The sequence below is a fragment of the Vulpes vulpes genome, chromosome 1, assembly GCF_048418805.1.
Source record: "Vulpes vulpes isolate BD-2025 chromosome 1, VulVul3, whole genome shotgun sequence".
Lineage (NCBI taxonomy): Eukaryota > Metazoa > Chordata > Mammalia > Carnivora > Canidae > Vulpes > Vulpes vulpes.
This window is the reverse complement of record NC_132780.1, coordinates 193551840-193569048: the sequence shown is the minus strand read 5'-3', so window position 1 is coordinate 193569048 and position 17209 is coordinate 193551840. Positions and strand designations below refer to the sequence as shown.

Sequence of the window (17209 nt, the reverse complement as noted above, 5' to 3'; positions counted from 1 at the left end):
TGAGACGGTGGCCCTTGGTTGGGCTCAGAGCCCAACTTGAGAAAGCCACCCAGGCGCTTCGAAATTGAGATGTTGTACACTCTTGTGGTTTTCTTTCTTTTCAACCAGAGGAACCATTTTTGAAGAGTGAGAGGCAGAGTTGTTTGGTTTTTTTTTTTTCTCAAGACTTAAAAAAAATAAAATAGAATATTTGGAGCAAAAGCATAAAAATAACTAAAAAAGAAATTTACAGCGTGGTAAAGTAAACTAGCAAGGGGCACGATATTTGTGGGAGCGTTTTTCATGTTGCTGGGTAGGACCTGCCTGAAGAAATGAGGGGGGCCCTGGCAGGAGCCCCTGGGTGGAGATTACCTAGAAAGCCGCGGGTGATCATCTGAACTCAAATAAAACGTTGACATAGACGCTTCAGTTTTAGGGAAGTTGATCGGTGGCTCCAGATCTTGACCTTTTAAACCTATGTGTTTAAATGGATATATGTTTTTTTAAATGTGAATAGGTTTTCTTTAGCTCTCCACATTGTGTGTGTGGACAGCCTCTGTAAGGTTTTGGAGAATCGGTCAGTCTGCTTGCTTTGTAGAATTACAAGGGCAAATCCCACAAAAAAACCCAGTTCTTCCGTGTGTAACATGTTTACATTTCTGTGTCACCAAAATCACTTTTATGTTGCTGCAAAAAAAAAAAAAAAAAAAAAAGTAAGAAAAAAAGTAAATGAATGATAATAGAAAGAAAAGAAAGCAGCCAGAGAAACGGGGAGTACATCGCTTGGGGTCATTGGTTTGCTTTTGGTGGTGTGTTTTCAAGGCAAGTGAAACCCGCAGAGGCAGTTTCACTTTCTGGTCCTCGGGCCCTGGGGGCTGGGGTCCCGGGGTCCCAGCAGCAGGTGACACCGGCCCACCAGGGCTGGAAAACGAGTCACACTCACGGGGGCTGGGTGGGGGGGGGTGCGAGAACTTCTATGTGGCAAACTCAAAACCAGGAACGACTTCTTCAGTGTTAGGCAGTATTTGCTGCTTCTAAAAATGCAAGCGGTGCCCTCAAAGCACAAAGATCCAATTTAAACTTTTTCTCTTTTTTTTTGGTGGAAACTTTAGATGAGGGGACAGTGACGAGCAGATGGCCTCCCAGCTCTCCCCGGGGTGGTGGGGCGATGCATTTTCAAATCTTCACTGTTGGGTCCCAAGTACTTCCAACAGGGCTGCAACAGGCTGCAACAGGCTTAAGGCGGCGGCACTGAGGCTCCCCGGGACGCGAAGAAGGGATGCTCGGGGAGCCCTGGCCCTCGGGGCGTGTGCGGGGGGAGTTCCCGTGCACGGGGTTCTGCAGAAGTGGGGACCGGCGGCGCGGCCCCGGAGGATGCATCACACACACGCGCGCACACCCGTGCACACCCGCACCTGCGCACGCACACTCTCGGGCCCTCCCTCGGGCTGCGCTGGGTCCCCGCAGAAGCTCGGCTTCGGCTCCCCCCCGCCCCCCCATCCGCGGCCCCCGGGGAGGGGGCATCAGAGTCCCAGCACCGGGCGGTCGGGGCCCTACGCTCCTCCTCCACCCTCCACCCTCCACCCAGCCCTCTGCTTCCCGGGGAGGGTGGGGGGCGAGCAAGAGAAGAGGAGGGAGGACAAGGGCAGCCTCTGCCCAGCTCCCTGCCCAGCTCCCAGCCCAAGGGGCGCAACATCTACCGGTTTGCAGCTGAAGTTTGTGCAAGCAGCAGCCCCCTCCCCGCACCCCCCCCTTTTTTTATTTGGCGTGAGCATCTGTGCTCCCCCGTCTGGGTGGGCACCTTGACAGGCTGGGAGGGAGCTTTGTTGGAGAGCCTCCCTGGACGTCTTGGTTCAGCCGGCTCCCTCAAGGCTGCTGGGAGGTTTACACGTTTTTAATTTTATTTATTTATTTATTTATTTATTTATTTATTTATTTATTTCTTGCCTCCTGAGGCAGACAGGTGAGGAGAGAGGAGGGGGATTAACAACAGCCCCTGGGAGAAAAATCAAATGGTTTGGTGCCGTATATAACGTAACAGAAGCCGCCACTGTGTCTAGTAAATTACTCTAAATTTTAATTAATGAGTCACAAAAGCCACACCATAAGCTTTAAAAAATTACCCCTTTATCAATAAGGTGATAATTAACTTTCTCTGGAATTAGCAATTCTCTCAGCCCCCGGGGGCAGCAGGCAGCCTAGGAAGTTCTCTGGAATGCTGCCAATTTTAAACAATTGGTCTTTTGGCAGATCTACCGGATTTTAATTCAAACATCCATTGTGACATTTTTCCAGTGTGGTTCAGAGACCCTCAGGATCACCCAAACCGCGGAAAAATTTCCGAGATGGAAGGAGTGGCTCGCAAGGTTTGGGGTGGGGGAGGATCTGTCACTTTCTCTTTCTTCATGGTCCCCCCCCCCCCCCCCCCCCCCGCATTTGCACGAGCGCCACACTCCAGTCTCGGCTGTAAACCTCTGCTGGCACCTCTGTGTGAACCGCTGTGGCGACGCCTGCATTTGCTGGTTCGCGCAACACTGGGTCCCGATGTCCTGGCCGCAAGCCCACGGGGTTCTAAGTGTTTTTCATTGTTGTATTCATCTCGGTTTCAGTTCTGGCAACGGTTCTTCCCTAATATTTCTGCAAACCCTCACCCGCGGTTTGTCAGATGTTGAGATTTAGATTGAAACTCTGAGAAGAGGAGCTGCAGGCACAAGGGCCATTTCGGTTATGCTCGCGGCTGATTGAAATTCGGCTTGTTCTGACCTACACTTATGCACGTTGGGGATTTCAGAGCAGCTGGCTCCACAGTGACCCCCAACCACCCCCCCCCCGCCCCACCACCACCACCGAGCTGCTAGGCACTGGTGGGCGACATTCAGGGGCAGCCTGATGAGGGATGCTGCTGTTTGGCCACAGTGGCCAGAAGGCAAGTGGCGTCGAGTGCAAATCAGCCCTCCAGAGGTCAGTCCCCCCCCCCCCATCCTTCAAATGTTAGCATTAGTGGGGTTCCTGCTTCTTTCAGCCAAGAGCCTGGCCGGGATGGCACGCTGGTGACAAACTTTGCTGCTGGGTTCCGCTGGCAGTGTTGACACAGTCAAGAACATCCTTCAGGAGGGTGGGACGAGGGGTGAGACAGGAGACGAGCAAGCAGGATCTGTGCATTTGGGGATAAATCAGCGCTTTGCAATCAAAAGAGGCACTTTGCCACCACCAAGGAGATAAAACACCTCTTGCTTCTTGCAATGATTACCTTGCGGACTATTTTAGAACAGAAAGGAATTTATTACCCACCGGCAGTTCTCACTTTGTGTTAAGCTGAAAATCACTCCACTGAGTCTGTGTGACACCCCCGAGTAATGGGAGCATATTCTGGGATCCACACCGCAGGCTTCCCTGCGGTGGCTGTTGTTACTCGTGGCCAGTTGTGTTTCAGAGAGAATCTGGTGGCACAGAACCCTGCGCCCTCTCCTCTTTGCTCTCCCACCAACTCAGGCACGGTCCACCTGACTTTTTATTTGTGGGGAAGCAGGTGTGCATTCCTTTCTCAGCAGCCGCGCTGGTCGATCACGTAAGCGGACCTTGTTTCCCGGTGTCGCTAATGTTCGGGAATGATCGTGGACTCCTGCACACACACGGTGCCAGCCCTTTGAGGAAGGGGCTTGGCTGAGGAGTGTCGGCTTTACTTTCTCCATGAGGCGCACGATACAGAGACGGAGTGGAGTTGGCCGTTACGAGAAAATTGATGTGCCAGGGAAAAAGAGTGTCAGTGCTGTGCTGTGCAAGGTGGTGACGTTGTCTGGTTAGCCCCGTGATAGTGACTCAACTTTTGGGAGCTAAATATTTGGTAACAAAAGCCTTTGCCCTTTTTTCTGTCTCTGTGCTGATCATTATAGAGCAGAAAGCCGTCATCGTTTCAAAACAGAAACATACGGCTGGAGATTAATCCCAAAGGAACATGCAGCTTTTCAGGAGGCTGGGTGCTAACCTCGGGAACAAACACGGGGCTGGCCGAGCAAGGGATGACCCTCACCGGGTTGCAGTCCAGCCGTCGGAAAATGGCACGAAACAAAGAAGTGCTGGGATAAAACCCACAGGAGAGAGCCTGTTCCATGCCCCTTCCCATGAGTGCTTGGCCATCTCTCTCCCTCCCACATCTGCTGGTGCCCTTCAGAAGGGACTGTAGGGCCAACAGGAGCATATGGCTGTCAGCTTATAGACCTGCTGGGTTGTTTCCTTTTGGATGGAAGGAAAGGTTTCCTCTTTCCTCTTTCACATTTGTCCACAAGTCATCCTGGGACATCATCATTCTGATGAGAAAACCAGGGTCCAACACCAAGGGGTCTGTTTTTCCCTGGTGTCCGGAGCTGGGCCTGAGCCCCGCCGCCTGACCCATGTTAACACCGCAGAGGCCATACCTGAGGGTGTAGGGTGTGCCCTGGACGCAGCCTTCGAGCTGGCCTGCGGCTGGTGTCAGGACTCTAATCCTGTGTGACAGGCAACTGTGAACAAGGACAGGAAGAACCGAAGAGGACACCACAAGGTGAAAGCCAGCGTTGGGGCAGTGATGCTTTTTGTTTTGGAGAACAGGATTTGGAGGTCATGTAATGCAAAGAATTCCTTTGGCCCTGTTTCTGAACTATTACAAGCTGATACGGTTCATTCTCCTTCTTTATGGCCTTTTGAGAAAGAGCCTGACTACCTTTCTTCACCGTCCTTTGGGATTCCCAATTCCCTTGCTATTGGGAAATTATGGTGAAATCAGGACTTAATCTAACAATTAGCTATTAAAATATGCTGTTCATCCCAAAGAGAATAACTCGAAAATGTCATGTGAGGCATGGGGCTTATTGATGAGTAAAGAACGCCACCCTGGGAAAAGATTTCTGTCATTTTTCAGTCTTGAGAGTTGTATCTTGCCGTCGTTGCCTGTACTGGGGGAATTTGCCATGAGGTTTGGAGGTCAATACAGTTCGTGACTGTCTGTGCACTTCCCCTCATGTTGTGAACATAACATAATATAATCCCTTTCAGATGCCGTGAGATGCTCCAGCATTTATGATTGTATCCCTCGTAAGAGCTCATTTGTAAAAATGCTTCAAGTGGATACTACCCACAGTATGAAAATATAGCACTTGTTTTGAGTGTTTGTAACATGATTAATATTAAATACTTGACATAAATAATGAGGGCAAACTGTATGGTGCGGTTATACCGGTGCCTGATATGGAAATGGTTAATTGGTCCCACAGTGAGACCTGTAACAATTGCGTGATGCCTTAATGAGACCAAGTGAATATAAACTCTCTCCAGGGAACTGAAGTTATAAAGCCAGGTTGGGTGTGATGTGTGTGACAATGTGTGGAAGCCAGTGATCTGTAATGGTATAGAGGACTGGTCTTTTCTTTCTATTGCCCGTCCTTTCAGTTAGGAGTCATTTGTCATGAACCCAGGAACAAATAAAGGGACCAAAATTCTCCATTAGCAGAATCAGGAAAAAAGACACTCAGAAAAGTTTGTCTTACAAGCTTATGTTTCCAAATCAGCCCCGATCTCTGCTAAGGTCAAGTACTGAGTTTCTACTAATTGGTTTGAGATCAGAGTAATGTGGAATAAACTGGAACTATAGTCACTTAAAAATATATATTCCTGGGCACAGATTAGGTCACTGTTTTTATGGACTATATTTAACATTTTCATACCTGAAGAAAAAAAATTCCATGGGACCAAAGACCTGGCTGGTCCTTGTAGGATTCTGACAGCAGGGAGCGTGGGTTATACTGCTTCTCGGACAAAGTCAAGCAAACCCAAGGCCTCCTTTGGCCAAGATTCCCATGTTCTGCTTGTGCACTTGGTAGATTATCAGTTTCCAGGAAGTGTTCTTTCTTTTCCCCGAGAATACAGATTTAGGACAGGATAAGAGGAGTTTCCATTGGGACCGCGGCATCTCTTAAGTTCCAGACCATTTTCAAGCCAGTTCACCCCTCCTGTGTAAGCTGCAAGGTTACAATATAACCAGAATAATGAACTTGAGGGAAAAACATCCGACATTTGAAGGGACACGTTAAAAGCAAAAACCTGTTCTCCGAGAAGTGGTCTTGGAGTGATTCCTAGATTCTTTAGACTGAATGGATCCTAAAGGTCTTCCTCCCAGGGCAAGCCTCAGCCTCTTCTTCCCTGGTGTCTGCAAAGGATGCAGACAGCCCAGCCCCCATTCTGAAGAGGCTCCCCCTCTTGCATTGCTGAGGACTTCAATTGTTAGCAGGGGCACTTTTCCCTCCAGAACTTCCCCCAGCTTCCTCCTTCAGTAACTTCTTCCTGGGGGCTACTTTTGACCTCAGCGATGTATGGAATAAATATAAACGGAGCAGCATGGATTCTGAGCAGGGAAAGCCAGTTGAATGGTCACCAGTGTGACCCAGGGTGTCTATGGTGGCAGCCCTGGGCCTCCCTTCCTCCCCAAGGATGCTCTTCCCTGTCAGTCCCCACTGCTGAGCTCCAGTGCTCGGAATGGGGCAAGTGCTCAATAAATATTTGCTGAATGAGCGATTGCAGGAATGATAATGTCAGGATGGGCGGAGGCAGCGCAGTGTCGTGGAAAGAACATGCCCAATATTTGGTGTCACCCCAACTTTGTTAGATCACGGCATATAATACTGTACAAGCTGTATAACACCCCAAAGGTTATTTGGGTTAATGTATATAAAGGTCAAAGGAAACAGTATATGGAAAAGGGCTTTGTAAACTGTAAAGTGCTGTGCAAGTGGTAAGAAATACATGTTCCCATTTATTGAGCGTCATATGCTCAGGGAAGCTGAGAGAAGCATTAATCATGCCTTATCTTATTTATCTGACTTAAACCACACAGGAAGTCAAAATGAGGACTATTTTTATCTCCATTACACAGGTAGGGAAATTGAGGCTTACGTTAGATAACTTGCGGAGGGTCACATGGCCATGTGAAGTCTTGCCTTCACTTTTGAGAAGCCAATGGGGCGTCCCTGTCTTTTCACCTGTGAGGGCCGAAGAGAAAGAGCTCTTTCATGCCTCAGAGCCAGCTGCTCCTGCTCAGCCCCGGCCTGGCTGCTCCCAGGTCCAACAGGTTCCAGAAAGGAAATGATTCCCCCAGTGTTTCCACTTGGAAAGGCTTTTTTTTTTTTTTTTTTTTTTTAATCCACAGCAAACTTCTTTTAAAGCAGTGGGCTTTCAGTCCCATCAGACTCAACCCTCATTTTTATGACCAGCATTTCTGATGCCCTGTTTACAGTCCCAGATAATACAGCCCACCCGCACCCACAATCTAAGAAAAACCAGTGTAATGTCACAATTGAAATGAAAAGAGGAATAAAGGCAAAGTAACTTATAATTACTTCGGGCGCAGGCCCCCTGCTCTGGATGCCAGAATGAGGGGTCAGGTGCTTGACATCCGCTACCCAAAGTGTGGCCTCCCCCAGTGCTGTCTGGTGGCTCAGATGACACAAGCGGGTCCTGTTGCCAGTGACATGATTTTCCCAAAATGGTAAAACCACTCGGAGTATTCCGAGCAAAACAGTCTGTCTTCGATTTCTGTATTATTTGCATTCTTGGAAAATAAAGCAGATATTATAGCTGAGCAGCACTATGTAGTTCAGCTGGAGTTAGGTCTAGGTTTCACAAAAACAAGGTTTTCACTCCTGTGACCATCTGGTGAGACAGCGCTTCATTATGCGGGGTAGCCCGTGGGCCCAGCATCCCTGGTCTCTGCCCTGGGGAGAGGGAATTACGGTAACGCTCACCCTGCCCCCAGCATCGCGCCAGGTGAGACCATATGGGCCCCTTTCCAGAATGCTCCTCTGCAGGCAGGGCCGCCACCGCCGCTGCGCACCTGCGGATCGGAGCGTGCCAACCCGCCACGAATTTCACTTTCTCCTACCTCCCCAAACACCTGATTAATTAGAGTTTTTAAAAAATGGTGCTATTTTGCCATGATTGCTAAGTAGAGGCATTTCAAATATATTGTGGCAGCAATTTCAGGGGGTAACCTTCACATTCTCTAAAGATGCCCGTGGTGGGTTTCCTCTAAAAACGGTGGCTTTGAGCCTGAGAAGACCTTTCCTATCGTGTTTCATTCTCCTTCGGATTAGGCTTAGGTTTTTATCCTAACTATAGTATTTTAAAAACACTTTTGTAAAATCCCCACTGTTCTCTGGGTTTGCTTCAAAGCATTACCGGTTACCAAGGGACCATGATGATGTAGGCTTTGTACTAGTTATCCACACAGTAGTCCTGGACTGTATCATTATTCTACTTCACAGGCAAAAACCTCGAGATTCGGTCAATTTAAGCAGAGAGTTTCAGTGGCTCAAGGTCATCCAGTAAGTTCTACAACTGATCTCGAAGTCAAACCCAAGCCTTCACTCCAGTGTGCCTGTCCCCTGTGACAGTTCTGGATATATGGTATGCACTTTTATCCGTGATGCGGAAATCTCATGTCTAAGAACTTTTTTTCTTGTTGAGCACATAAAAATGGAGTAGAGGAATAAACATGGCCACAGATTCTTCGGCATCCCTTTCACGAGGCTGTGGGGTCTGATTCCCTTCTCCTTGTTTCTGGGCTATTCTAAGTGACTTGCTTGGCTTCTAGGATGTGGCCAAAGGAATGTTCCAGGACTGACCTCAGGAGTCTTCCAGTTCCACTTGGGACTCCAAATGCTCACTCTTGGAGCCCTGGAGCCACCACGTAAGACGTGGATTGCCCCAGGGCTGCCCCATGCTGCTGAGAGCCAAAGCTCTGTGGAAGCCCCTGGACAAAAAGACAACAGAGTAGTGATGGGGTGGGGAAACAAAGAAACAGGAAACATGGAGCTGCTAGATTTGTGGGTGCAGAATCCACCTTGGAAGGGGATCCTCCCATCCCAGCCTCCCCAGCTGATGCTACACAGATCAGAGAAAAACTCTTCAGTCCAACCTTCCCTGACTTCCTGACACACAAAATGGTGAGACGTAACAAGCCACACATTTTGGAATAGTTCTGAGTGTAGCAGCAACTGATAACCAAAACACACATTAATGGCGCTCTTTTCCTTGTATTGTGTATTGCGTATTATTTTTGATGCCTAAGAGAGGATTTTCTACTTTAAAAAGAAGTGGGATTCACTATAAAATATAGTTGATCTCTGGTCACCTGGGTGGCTTGGGAGGTTTAGCACCTGACTCTTGATTTCGGCTCAGGTCATGATCTCTGGATCCTGGGATCCAGCTCCACATCTGGCTCCGTGCTCAGCAGGGGAGTCTGCTTGAGATTCACTCTCTCCCTCTGCCCTCCCCCCCCACACACTCTCTCTCTCTAATGGATAAATAAATCTTTAAAAAGATATATAGTTGATCTCCATTTGCTAGGAATTGAAATGAGAGACAGTTTCGTTCCATATACAGTTACCGTCAGAAGTATGTGTTTTCAGGACGACTATTTTTTTTTTAGTAAGTGCACATTTAATTTTACAGTTAGTTTATATATTTATGTTGTTAACAACAAATACTTGATTTGGATTTATGAATATGACATGAAGTTGGATTCAAAATGTATTTATTTCAATAAGCCATTTAAAAAGTAAGTATTAAGTAAATGCAGTATAGGAGGTGTTTTAGGGTTATTAGGTGTATCAGAGAACCAGGACCAATGGGTTAGATGGATGGATAGACAGAAATTTATTGTAAGGAATTGGCTCGGGGCAGCCCTGGTGGCACAGTTGTTTAGTGCCGCCTGCAGCCCGGGGCGTGATCCTGGAGACCCTGGATCGAGTCCCACGTTGGGCTCCCTGCATGGAGCCTGCTTCTCCCTCTGCCTGTGTCTCTGCCTCTCATTCTCTCTCTGTGTCTCTATGAATAAATAAATGAAATCTTAAAAAAAAAGGAATTGGCTCATATGATTATGGAAGCTTAAAAGACCTAATGTGTAGTCAGCAAGCTGGAAACCCAGGAGAACCAATGGTGCAGTTCTAGTCACAGGCTTGAGACCCAAGAGAAGCTAATGTTTCAGTTTGACTCCAAAGGCAGGAAAAAAGTGGATGTCTAGCTCAAAGGCCATCAGGCAGGAGGAGTTCCCTCTTACTCAAATTTTTTTTTTAATCCTACTCATAGGTTTTCAATTCATTGGGTGAGGCCCACCCACATGAGGGTACTTTTCTCCTTTACTTAGTCCACAAGTGTTAGTGTCATCCCAAAACACCTTCACAGATACACCCAGAATAATGTTGGACCAAAAATCTGAGCACCTCATGGTCTAGTCAAGTTGACACATAAAATCAGTCATCATAGGAGGTATTCAGACATTACGAATTTTGCAAAGGTTGTACCTAAGGGATCTGAAGTTTGGTAAGTGCTGTTTTGAGCCCTAGGCTGTCCACGTCTCTAATCCAAGGGTTTGGAGCTAAATCCCAGGTGGCATTCCTCGTTCATCCATAGAGACATGATCCTCTGAGTCCTTCCCATAGTGTCTCTTGAAGTTATCCTTTGGTTGGCAGAGCAGCCTTTGAGAATGTCCCTGTTGGTGAAGCTAATTCTGAGGAAGTTGTGCTATCCTTTAGACTTCTGGCTGCCCTCTCTGGAGTGGCCATCTCCCAGCATCCCACAGCTGGTCACCATGTTTATTGTCAGTTCTAAGCTGCAGTTCAGGCTGCCTGCTAGCTCCCATGCAGGATCATATGTCACAGCAGGCCCAGTCCTCTAGTGAGAGAATGTCTGCCCTGAAAGTCAGGGTCACTGATATCCTGTCTCCCTAGTTAATGTTAAGTCTGGCTCAGTGGTGACAAGGAGCTCAGACGTGATGTATATGATATGACATCATAGGAGCTATAGGTCCATGTCTCATGGCCACGAAGGCAGCTAGACATTTTCATGTCCCCCTCTGGGCCATGCTCGTTTAGATGATGCTATGTGGCACCATTAATTTCACTTACCCACTGTCCACTCTCAGTGAATTTGTGTCCAAACTGCCCTCAAGAAGCAGGATAAAAAATCTTGAGGTCAACAGTTTTATCTCTGGCTTCTTTGGCTTCAAGTGTCGGCACCTCAGTGGAATGGAAGACGACACATGTTTTTCTTTAAGTGGGTGCCTTTTGATTAGAACATTCTGGGCAGCCCTCAGATTACACAAAGGGCTACAAATCAGTGCAACCAGTTCTTGCCCTCAGCTATCTTTAGCTGTCTGAGAGAGGGGTGGAAGCTTCCATGCCATAATGATAAACCATGGTAGGACTAGAGAGAGGAGTAGGGTAGGCTGATTCGGAAGTAATATGAAGAAGAAGCAGCACAAAATACAATAAAAACAAAAAGTTTATAAGAACAAGTTGTATTTATTTGGATTATGTATTTGTAGGATGAAAATAGGTGATCTGTTTCCCATGCTAAATAAGAGAAGGTATTCATAGTGTCTGTATTAGTTTGGTAGGGCTGCCATAATAAAATACCAGACGCTGGGTGGCTTAAACAACAGAGATTTATTTTCTCATCATTCTGGAGTCTAGAAGTACAGGTTCAAGGTGCTGGCCATTTGGTTTTTCTTGAGGCCTCTCTCCTTGGCTTGTAAATGCTTACCTACTTGCTGTGTCTTTACATGGTCTTTCCTCTGTGTGCTTGCCCCCCTGGTGTCTCTCCTTATAAGGACACCAGTTCTGTTGGATTGGGACCCCACCCTTATGACTTCATTACCTTTTTAAGATTTATTTATTTGAGAGAGAGAGACAGAGCGCAAGCATGAGCAAGGAGGTGGGCGGGGGGGGGGGGGGTTGGTGGACAGGCAGAGGGAGACAGAAACCCAAGCAGACTGCACTGAGCACAGAACCCAACACAGGGCTTGACGAGGGCTCGACTCATGACCCCAAGATCATAACCTGAGCTGAAACCAAGAGTTGGATGATTAACCGACTGCCCTTGGTTTGGGTTCCTCACCTGATAGTAGTGATGGCATCAAGATTGCTGTGTGAGCCTCCAGCGCGGAGGCCAATGGCCAAGTAGCTAGTGGCAGGGCTCAGTCCTATCAGCCCAGCAATAGCCTCTGCTTGTGAACTGCCCTTGCCTGCTGACCACCTGAGCATGGGCCTCGCATAGAGAGCACTCCTTGCGTGTTTTCTAGATGGACTGAAGATATATGGACAGAAAAGGAGATGGGTCCCTACGTGAGGGGGTTATGTACCCGAAGGCTTGCTCAGCTAGCTCCACAGCTTCCGGGTTGGAATTTCAACTATTTTAATGGCCGTCTCCACCCACATGTTCCACAGGCGCCCTAAACTCAACATTTCCAAAGCTGGACGTCTTATTTGTCTCCTTCCCCACATCTTCTCCTTTATTCTGTTTCCACAGAAGCTATCACTACAGCTTCTCCAAGAGAACAGTTTCAGAATCCCAAACTTGCCTTACCTCGTGCCTTCCAGTTGGAAATCCTAATTGATGCTGCTTTTCCTAAAGAGTTGCCTGTACTTTTCCCACTTCCCCCCTCTGTTGCCCTTGCTCATATTCTCACTAGCACCTTCCATCTGGACCAGAGCCATGGCTTCCAGATCCACCTCTCTGCCTGCAGCAACCCACCCCCCACCCCAAGCATCACATGAGGTTATCTTTGTAGGACACCCATACGCTCTAGCCACTCATTTGCTAAGAAATCTCAGATAGAGGGCACCTGGGTGGCTCAGTGGTTGAGTGTCTGGGGGGTAAAATATGCCTTCCAGGGCCCCGAGGGCAGAAGCCAGACAGACTCAGAGCAGAAGGAGAGGAGTGGAGGGAGATGTGCCAAAGTAACCTTAATTCTGCAAGGGAAGCACGAGGCTAAGGTGCTGGGGACCAAGGGTGCTTGTGTTCCCCTCCGTCTGTAATTAGTTCGCGGCCGGGTCCCCGGCTGTTGCATTTTGGTCAACGAATAAAGAACTAACTGTTCTTTGAAATAAAAGAATAACTGTTCTTCGAAATATATTTTTTGTAAAAAATAAAATAAAAGGTATACCATTTTTCTTTTTTAATGAGAAAACAAAACAAAACCAAAAACAAACCCTGAATTTCCATTAAGAAGGCAAAAAAACCTTGAAAACTAGCATGAAGGCCCTGGTCATGGTGCAGGAGCAGAGCGGGAGGCATTAGCTTGCAGTCAGAGTGGGGGCGCAGGTGGGTTCCCGGAGCTCAGGTGGGTCCCCGGAGCACAGGTGCCGAGGCAGGTGGGCAGGTGGGCAGTGGGCGTGCCCTCCCCCGTGGCCCCGGGCCTGCTCCCCTGGCTCTGTAGATACCCCGCCAGCATCCTACAGGGAACTGTGCTGATAAATATGACAATGACGCCCTACTGTGACAAGAAAGGCTGATGTGGCGCTTTGCTAATTTGTGTTCTGCATTAGCAGGGAGCTTTGCAACCCCTGGGCCCTGAAACAGGAGCACGCCGGTGGGCTTGCAGGTGTTTTAATTAGCGGCCTTGGGAATATCCGTGTGGGACCCGGCCACACAGAGTCTACCCAGGGCCTGCTTTGCTTCCTTGCCCTCAGCAGCCATGCAAAGGCCTCACCAGTAGCAGGGGCCTAGGAGGGGCGAGGAGAAGTTTCTAAGAGGAGGAGGGCTCCTGGTGGGCTGGCGTCCAACACCAATTAGCTCCTGGGCTGTCAGCACCCACAGCCCTTGTTTGAACAAAGTGGTGGGCAAAGATGGGCAGAAATGGCTTGGCCCCATGATGGATCCCGAAGCATTTTTAAAAGGCTCTTTTTACTCTTGTTCCTCTTTCATGATTTGGCTGAGACACGAGGCGAGAATAAGCACATCATAAATCAAAAGCTGTTAGCGTACACGACCCCTGAAATTTATGGGTATTAAGCAGAGAAAGCTTAGGAACATTTCACCGAATAATTTTCCAATCCCCTAAGCCTCGTTTAAATTTCCCTCGTCTCCATCCCCTGTTGCTGATGCACATTTACTGCACAGGAGCATCTGAGCCCCAGGGTGGAAGGAGCCCCCTCTTTGCCATCAGACAGGCTGGTTGATTTTTACGAGGTTGAGTGCAAAGCACAGCCCGGGCACCAGGCCACATGGGCAAAGAGCCAAGAAGCACAAGAAAGCCATGGCCAATGCCCTCTGGTCGGTTGTGAAGCCTTGGAAATGGCAGGGTCTCTCTGTGCTGCCCTCCTTGCCATTTCTTTCACCTTTAGCCCTGGGGCTGGAGCAGGGGAGCTTCAGTGGGAGACAGTGGGCCTAAGAGTAGGTAAAGGGCCCACAGCCAGGCCGGGATGGGGACTTAACAGTGAAGCCAGCCTCTTCTGTGATGGCTCAGGGAAGTGAGTGCCAGCGCTAAGGCCAGGCAAGCAAGGTGCAGAGCAGTGGGCCCACCAGAGGCCAGCCTGAGGGGACAGAGCCACCCAGTTATGCCCTGGATGGTGGGTACTGAGTCTCACTGTGTTCATGGAGAAGTAGACACTGATTAGTGGCATTACTTCCATTTATTAGTCAACTTGACAAATAATAATTGAGCCCCTCTGGCCAAGCAGGCAAAGGCAGCAAGTGTCCACCAGGGCCGGGAGTGGGTCTGCGGTCCTCCAAGGATCAGCTCTTCCAGAGAGCCTCCTAGCCTTCCTCCGGTTCCTGTGTTTACTATTGGAGGGCCATTCAGGTCTGTACCTCAGTCCCCTGCGTCCTTAGGTTGGATTTTCACTGGTGTGTGTGTGTGTGTGTGTGTGTGTGTGTGTGTGTGTGTGTGTAGTTGAGTTTTCTTCTCAATTAGGGCAAACCCTGAGGACAGCTACTACCTTGCACATGAGACTCTGTGGTATACCACTGGTGTCCAGGCAGCCTAGTCCTTGCCTCCCATCCCTGTCACTGCCTCTTTTCACCTGAGTTCCAACCCTCCCACTGTGAAAATGCAGACATTAGCACCTGATCACAGGTTGCCATGAGGAGCAAATGAGCTGTTTCCAACACTTTGTATATTGCCTGGCTCACAGGGAATACACAATAGATTGAAGCTAATATGACTGTGTCATTTAGCACGTGGATGGTCAACTGAGCCTCTGTTCATTGTCTAATAGGAACAGATCTTATTCAACTGTCTTTCCTTCTTGAGTTGAGAAGGGGCCCTCCAAGTTAAAAGCTGTCTGGGAAAAATAGAGAAGGTGGTAGGCATAGGACCCTCGGTTGTGTCACTTGGTCCCATGATAAACCCTATTTTATTCCAGGAGGAAAAGACAGAAAAGGAACCCATCCTTAGCCATTCCTTTGAGGTTGATGGGAATATACATGATTATCTATCAAATAACTGTGGCCTTCTCCATATGCATCCCTGGGCTCTCATGCTCTCTGATACCCCCCCCACCACCACCACCACCAGGCCTGGTTCTCCCTGGAGATCGTATCTGTCCAGTTCAATGCTATTGTCCTTATTCTAATTAGGAATATGATATTTCAGAACCAGGCCAATTTCTCATTGGGTCTCATTGCCAACACTATAGCTGCCATGTGCTCTTAGATCTGAGGGCCTATAAAATAACTCACCACATATGTGCAACTTTATGTCACTCTTCACTGAGCTGAGTTGGAAAATTTATAGTTTAGAAGAACAGAATCAAGTTGAAAATGTGGCTTTGGCTGGATCTGGGCATAATTGGGGTTTTCAGGTGTAGTTTGACAGCTTGCATCTAACAGAAACATCAAGGTCCATAAAATCAGTCCAGTGTCAGAGTTTCAAGGTGCTATACTAAATATTCCTGCAGTGCCTTCATCCCTCATCCCCTTTTTTTTTAAATGAGGGTATCAAAATGGCAGAGCATACTGCTTTAAAAAGGCCACAATCCCAATCTTCCTCACAATGAGTGAAGAGCAGACTGTTGAAAAAGGTGCTGATGTTTTCTTAATATTTATTGATATTCCTGCATTTTAGGCACTTTCCTGTAATAGACAAAAGAGTAAGACATGGTCCTAGTCTTCAGGGAGCCGATGGAGTACTAGAGGGCTCCGCAAACATTTTCTGTAAAGGGCCACAGAGCAACTCTTCTATGTTGGGGGACCACATGGTTTTGATGGCGAGGCCCACATCAGCCCATGTGGGCTGGAGACCATGGAGTTCCACATGGAGTTCCATGTGTTTCCCACAGCCCTCACCTCTCCATTCCCCTTGCTTTCCCTCGTGCCTGCTGGGCCCTCTCTTCTGTTCCCAATAACAGAACACCTGTAAGACAGACACCAATGGCTATAGCACAAGCAGATTGCGAGGACAAACTGAGTTGATGTGTGCAAAGCCCTTGCTCAGGCTCTAGCTGTCACTTAAAAATGTTAGTCTGCCTCCCTCTTGTCCTTCCAGATGAATCTGAGACAGCAAAATCCCTCTTGTCTCTTCCAGGTGAAGCCATCTAGCCATGCCCCAACCCCAGCTCAGACCTCTTCTCCAAGACCTTCACCTACTCAGCTCTTTCTCTCAAACACCCACCCCACCCCTCTGTCTTGCTCCACTTTGCCTGCAACACACTTAGGTCTCTTCTGTACAAAGATAGATTTAAAGAAGGAGGAGGAGGAGGGAGGAGAAGGTGAAGGGGAAGAAGAAATCTCTATCTGACCTTACATCCTCCTCCAGCCACCGTTCTTTTTCTCTTTTACCCAGTATCTCCAACTGCCTCACTTTCTTATTATTTCTCTTTGTTCATTTCTGTTCCTTCTTTCTGTTTTTTCCTTCCCAGAGACATACTGGGCTGTGGAAAAGGAGTGCTTTAGGGTCAAGCACGCATCTCCACAGTCCTGTTTGTGGTGTCACAGGCCCTGGGCAGCTTACATGGCACCCAGTTACTCATCTGTGAAGCGGGAACAGGGAGGCTGCCTCCATGAGGGGATTATGAGAAATCAAGTGAGGTGATTGGTGAAAGACACCTTGTCAGGGCTTAGCATGTGACACTTAAAGAATTCTGTTCTCTTTCCCCTCTACCAGCTGTTTAAGGAAAGGCAGGGGTCTCTGTCCTTGGGGAAATGGGGAGGAAATGGATAGGGACTGTTTTTTATTCCAAAAAGTATCTACTACAGTCCATCGAGTTGGGGAGACATGCCTAGACATTTCTTTTCTTTTTTCTTCATCTTTGATAAGACTTGCAAAAAAAGTAATGTGAGATTCTAGTCATGTAAAGATGGGTAAGCACCCAGGTTGATTTCATTTGTTAACTAATCACTCTACTCGATATATATTTATTCAGCATCGGCTAGATGTTCACCCCTGTGAAAGGCCCAGCGGTCCCTGCCCGAGAGAAGCTCT

At 48.1% G+C, this 17209-nt stretch overlaps 1 protein-coding gene across 1 annotated transcript in view; it reads left to right on the top strand.

The window, feature by feature from the left end:
* The window catches only part of SCML4 (Scm polycomb group protein like 4), a 102730-nt gene that overhangs the window by 1164 nt on the left and 84357 nt on the right, over positions 1 to 17209 (top strand). The window lies entirely within an intron of this gene.